Genomic DNA, 6551 nt, shown 5'->3' on the forward strand with positions numbered 1-6551 from the left:
ATTAAATAATAATTCTTTTCATGTTTGTTGGCCTAATAATAATAATTCTTTTCATGTTTTTTGGCCATCAGTATATCTCTTTAGGAAAAATATTTATTGAAATTATCAATTTGTTAAGTTTTATTTTCTTTATGATAGAGACTTGTGCATGTTATACGTTAGGCAAGTGTTTCCTACCTAGTCATGTTCAGTTATATCCCCTTTTCTTTCTTTTCTTTTTTTTTTTTTTTTTGAAAGTTTTGCCCAGCCTGGCCTCACATTTGTGGGTCTCTTGCGTCTCCTGAGTAGATGAAATGATAGGCATGCACCATCATGCTTGCCTGGGTTGTATTTTTTGTCATTGCTGTTGAATTTTTAGAGTTCTTTCTATATTTAAGACTCTATACTTTTGTTAGATATAAAATTTGCAAGAATTTTCTTTTTCTGTGGATCATTTTTTTCAATTTCTTTATAATGCAATTTTATGCATAAAATTTCTCAATTTGTCTGTTTTTTTCTTACTTGTGGTGTAAGAAACCTCTGCCTAACTCAAGTTAAATAGTATTTACCCATATGCTGTCTTTTAAATATTCTATAGTTTGTTTTTGACATGTTGATTTTTGATTCATTTTGAGATAATTTTGTATATGATATGAGGAGCCACTGGGATTACAGTCATGTACCACCAACCAGTTGATTTTTAACAAGGGTGCCAAGACCATTTGAGATATATTTAATGATATATTATATGAGAGTAGACATCCATGGGTTGTTTCTGATCTTGGGCAATATTTAACCTTTTACTACTAAATATTCTGTTGCCTGAGAGTTTTGCTTGTTTGTTTTTTGTAGATGCTCTTTTTAAGGTTGAGAATTTTCTTCTCTATTCCTAGTTTGGTTTTGATTTTGTTCTTTCAAACCGTGAGATGGTATTGCATTTTGTCAAATGGCAATTCTGCTTCCACGACAATAATCATTTTATTCTCCTTGGTTCTATTATCATTTATTAAGTTGATTAATTATTATTTCTTTTTGAGACAGGGCCTTCATATGTTGTTCAGGCTAGGCTTGAATTCCTGGGCTTAAGCAGTCCCCTGGTCTCACCTTCCCAAGTACCTGGGATTCCAGGTATGTGCCACACCCAGCCCCTTTTATTGATCAACTTTAGCATATTGAACCAATGTTACTTTCCTAAAACAAATTATCCTTGTTCACAGTGTGTAATTCCTTTTATATTCCTTTTATATGGTGCTGGTGTTGTTGTAGTGTTTTGTAGAAGATTTTTGATCTGTAAGGAAAACAATATTTTTTTTCTTACTATATCATTGTCTGGTATTGATATCAGAGCTGAATATCCCCCCTTTATCTGCAGGGATTACATTCTAAAACACAGTGGATGCCTGAAATCTGTTGCATAGAACTTTATTTATGCTGTCTTTTCCTATACATACATACCCATGGTAACGTTTAATTTATACATTAGACACAGTAATGAACAATGATAACTAATGTTATGATAAAAAATTAAAACAATGTACTATAATAGAAAGTTATTTAGAATATATAAATTTTTTGTTTCTGAAATTTTCCATTTAATATTTTCAGGACATGGTTGACAGTCGATGACTAAAACCATGAAAAATAAAACCCTAGAAAAGAAATGATTATGGTAATAATAACTTCAAAATATGAGTCGGAAAGTATTCTTTCCTCTTTTAGTTTTTGTAAGAGCTTTTGAAGAGTAGTTGTTGATTCTTCTTTAAATGGTTAGTAGAATTCATCAGGGGTGTCCTTCAGAACTAGGCTTTTCATTATATGAAGTATTTTCTTTGTTTTAATTTATTTGTGTGAATTTGATTTTGCATTTCTTCTTGCATCAATTTTGTAGATTGTATCTTTTAGGAATTGATCTATTTTATTGAAAAATTCTAATGCTATCTAATGGATTCCTGAAAGTCTCTGTAAAGATCACATTTAGCATTTTTTTAAGACTAGTAATAAATTCTGTCAGTTTTGTTTATCTAGCAATGCCTTAGCTTACCCTTCATTTTTGAAGAGTAGTTCTGCTGAAGATAGCTTTCTTATTAATTTATTAATTTCTATTTTCTTTTCTTTTCTTTCCTTCCTTCCCTCCCTCTTTCTTTCTTCACTTGCAATAAATACTCCTAAATATAGGCTGCTCATGACCTTATTCAGGGTAGTTTTCTTTAGCTGAAGCAATTCCCTGAAAGGAATGTCATCTGGGAGGTGCATTCTGCATCACTCTGGGTAGTCAGAGAATACATTCTGGATGTGGTAACTAGGTAGTGTATTATAGCATCCACCACATCACCTCTTATGCATTTAAGAGATGTGGTGAGTGTTTAAGGAGACAGATGATTGCCTATTATTTAAATATAAAGTTAAAATCGAATTTTAATCCCATGTTGTGTTGCTAAGCCATCTCTTTCCTCCTGTTCTATTTGCCACTCAATCATTTAAAATAACATTCCTTTTTTTTTTTTTTTCCTAGCCGGAATCTGGGCCCATCACATGTATCCATGATTGTGGTTCTGCTGATTACGCAATTCACAGCTGGCACTTTTCTCATGCTCTATGCCAGAGGATGAGTGACGGCACAGCATGTACCTACCTTCTGCTCCTTGTAGTTTATAGAGTTCCCTGCATTCAGAGGGGGCTAGGCTCCTCTGCCCCTGCAATAAAATACAGGGTATTCTTTTGTAACAATGGCTACACAACTCTGTGCACAGCTGTCATGCCAAAGTCATACTCAGCCATTCTGTTTTTTTTTTTGTTTTTAAGATTAAGGAGTAATTTCGTTTTCTACAACAGTTGTTGTGAGCTTTTCTCCTAAGACAGAGGTGTAAATTCATGGGAACTGGAAGGGAAGGAATGTAGGGGTTTATTTTAAATGATGATAAGGTGACATAAATCCATGTTTCTAGAACATAAATTGCACATCTCAGTCTTAATTTCTTCTAGATAAATTCCTTCCCATATGTTGTATTAGTCCTACCTGCACTTATCTGACATTCCAACCCAAACTTTGCCTTCACCTATATTTTTGAGTGTTGACTCTACCTTGTCTACTAGGAGTTGCATTTTCCTTATTCCAAGGTCTTTGATCCATTTTGAGTTGACCTTTGTAGAGGATGAGAGATAAGGATCTAATCTCATTCATCTACATATGGATAATCAGTTCTCCCAGGACCACTTGTTAAGCAGGCTGTTTTTTCTTCACTGTATGTTTTCAGCACCATTATCAAGGATCAGATGACAGTATAGTGTGGGTTTTCATTGTGTATCCTGTTCTCTTCCCTTGGTCTATGTGCCTGTTTTTATGCCAGTACTATGCAGTTTTTGTTACTATAGCTCTGTCATATAGTTTGAAATCCAGTGTTCTGATGCCTACTGAATTGTTTTCTGGGCTTAGAAATGCTTTGGCTATTCTGGGTCTTTTATTCTTACAAATGAATGTTAGGGCTGTTTTTTTTTTTCTAGTTTTATAAAGAATATCATTGATGTTCTGATGGGAATTGCATTGAATCTGTATGTTGCTTTTAGTTATATGGCCATTTTAACAATATTAATTCTGCTTGTCCAAGAACGTGAGAGGTCTTCCCACCCTCTTGGTGTCTTCAATTTCTTTTATGTTTTAAAGTTCTCATTGTAGAGGTCTGTTACCTCCTTGGTTAGATTTATTCCTGGGACTATTTTCCTGATTTCTTTCTCAGCAGATTCATTATTAATGTATAGGAAAGCTAATGACTTTTCTATCTTCATTTTGTATCCAGCTACTTAGCTGAGTTTATTAGCTCTAATAGCCTTCTGGTGGAGCTTTTTGAATCTACTAAATATAGTATCATATCATCTTCAAACAGTGATAATTTGACTTCTTCCTTTCCTATTTTTATCCTTTTTATTTCCTTCCTTTGTCTAATTGCTCTGGCTAGAATTCCTGGTAAAAATGTGGAATGCTTTGTTAATTTGTGTGTCATCTTTGCATGGGGACCATGCTAATCGTCTCTGTATTATCTCAATTTAATGTGTGCTACTGAAACAAGCACAGGCTGAATGGTTTCATCTAGCCATTATATGTGCATTTCAGAGTTACAAGCTCATTATGTAGATGCTATTTGTTATTCCTTTTTGTTTTTCTTCCACTTCTGTATGTTTTGTCACAACTTAAATTTTACATATGTCTAGCAGTTTGCCACACATTTATATTTAATTTTCTTTATAAAGAATCATGTTTGAATTGGATAAGATAAACATGAGTAAGTTTGTATTGAAGAATAAAGTATATATGTGTATATATATATATGTATTTATATACATATGTGTATATATATGCACATATATACATATATATTTATATATTCTACTTCAATTAATTAAAAATTAAGTTTTGTGTTTATGATTTAAATTATTTTACTATGTGTCTGCATGCACATATTTATATGGTTATATTGTATTTAAGTATTATGTTCTGTAATATTTAGTTATATGCTAAGTAATATGCTGTGTTTATATTCTTGGAATACTTTTTCTTGTTGCAAATATACATTTTGGAGTTATTTTGATGGAAGTGTATGTTAAGACCTTAGTTTTGTTAATGCTTGCAAAATTGTCATTTAATGTAAGTTTTATAACCTGTAAAAGCATATTTGGTATGTTTCACTTTATTCATTCTTACAAAAATATAATGTTGGATATCTTTGGTTTGAATTTCAGAGCTCCTTAAAATACTTTTCTAGAAATAGGATTATTTGATAAAATTCTGGTCATTTAGTATCTGAATTTTTAAATTTGATGTATTATACTAAAATTATCTAAATAATTGATACATATACCAGTAGCATTTGAGCGAGCCCAAATTATACCCTCCTTTACAATAATGAATATAATAAATTCTTTAAATTTTTTGTGTGCTACTTAATCAGCACTATATTACTTTTTTTGTCTTTGCATTTCTATAATTGTTGATGAGACTTTTTTTTCCCCCACTTCTGGGTATTAAACTAAGGGTCAGAGCCCTTAGGCATGCTAGGCAAGCATTCTCAATCCTTTATTTATGTTTATCACCTCTAAGATTTTTCTATTACAAATGTAGTAGCTATAAACAATGAAAATTTATCATATAGTCTTGGAATTCATAAGATTGAAGCAAGTTACAAAGACTGAAAATCAAGATGCTTGGAAGGTGAGATTTCATCTGCTATTATACAAAGAAATATTATCTTGAAGGGACAAAAGAAAACTAATAACAGTTAGTAAAGTAAAAATTATAAAATGGTGACTTGCTTATTGAAGAATTGCCTGAATACAGTTGGGTAGTTGGTGGAAGGCAGGCAAGATATCATCATAGTCATTGAGTTAGCTTTCTGTCATTGTGAAAATGTATCTGAGAAAGAGAACTCGAAATGTATCTGAGAAAGAGAAGTCAACTCATGGTTTCAGAGACTTTAATCAACTGGCTCCATTGCTATGGGTCTGAGGTGAAGCAGAACACTGGCAGTGTGTGATAGAGGAGTCTGCTCAGGCAGCCAGGAAGCAAAGAGGGAGAGAAAGTGGGAAAGAGCTGGGGACTAAATATACCCTTCCAGGGCACACTTGCAGTAACTTATTTCTTCCAATCCCCAATGACCTACTTCCTCCAACAAGGCTTCACCTCCCACAGTTTCCACCACCTCCCAATCGTCCATTCGATGATGAACCCATTAGTGGATTAATCCATTGATGAGGTCAGAGCCTTCATGTTCCAATAGCTTCCCAGAAGTCCCACCTCTGAGCATAGCTTCATTGGAGGCCAACCCTTCAATACATGAGCCTTTGGAGGACATTCAAGATCTGAACTACAAGTGTCATCTTTAGAAAATACAGTTTTCAAAATGTATTTTTTTCACTAAATATTGTTTGTGAAAATTTGCAAGTTGCTGCAGGTAGATTGTTCATTGTTACTGCATAACATTTTAGAACGTGAGAGCTCCACAATTATTTTAACCACTGTATTACTGATGAACATTTAGGCTGATACCAATTAGGAGCTATCATTAATAATGCTGCTATAAAGTTTCTTCACTCATTTTTATGAACCCAATATGTGTGTTTCTTTCAGATATATACACAAGAATCGTTTGGTATGTATAAAGCATACAATGTCAAATAAGATGTTTCCATAGTGATTTAATTGATTTGTACTCAGGCAGTAGAGTCATTCCTTTTCTTTTTAATGTCTTTTCTAATATGTGATGAGATATTGCAATGGGTATATAAATTCTAGCATGCTAATCTGCTCTTTCTCATTTTGAAAATTTACTTAAATTTGAATATAATAAAATAACCTATGTTTAGTAAACAATTCTGTGATTTTTTATATTTATGTAAGTACCATAATAATCAGAAAATAGAAAAGCATATACTCTGAAAATATCCCTGTTATTTCTCCTTATAGTCAGTTCCTTTTCCCTCCCAAACCCTTGGCAATTACTGATGCCATCTACTCCCCAAGAGTTTTGCCTTTTAAAAATGTCATTTAAATAATGTTACACACAATATAACAATAGCATCTG

The 6551-nt window shown here is 32.7% G+C and overlaps 1 non-coding gene across 1 annotated transcript; it reads right to left on the reverse strand.

Moving 5' to 3' along the window:
- Positions 1-3942: 3942 nt before the first annotated feature.
- LOC114096489 (U6 spliceosomal RNA) lies at positions 3943-4046 on the reverse strand. Its single transcript, XR_003583432.1, has one exon. It is a non-coding gene; the product is annotated as a U6 spliceosomal RNA (small nuclear RNA).
- Positions 4047-6551: the final 2505 nt, after the last annotated feature.

This window comes from Marmota flaviventris, chromosome 4, assembly GCF_047511675.1.
Source record: "Marmota flaviventris isolate mMarFla1 chromosome 4, mMarFla1.hap1, whole genome shotgun sequence".
Classification (NCBI taxonomy): Eukaryota; Metazoa; Chordata; class Mammalia; order Rodentia; family Sciuridae; genus Marmota; species Marmota flaviventris.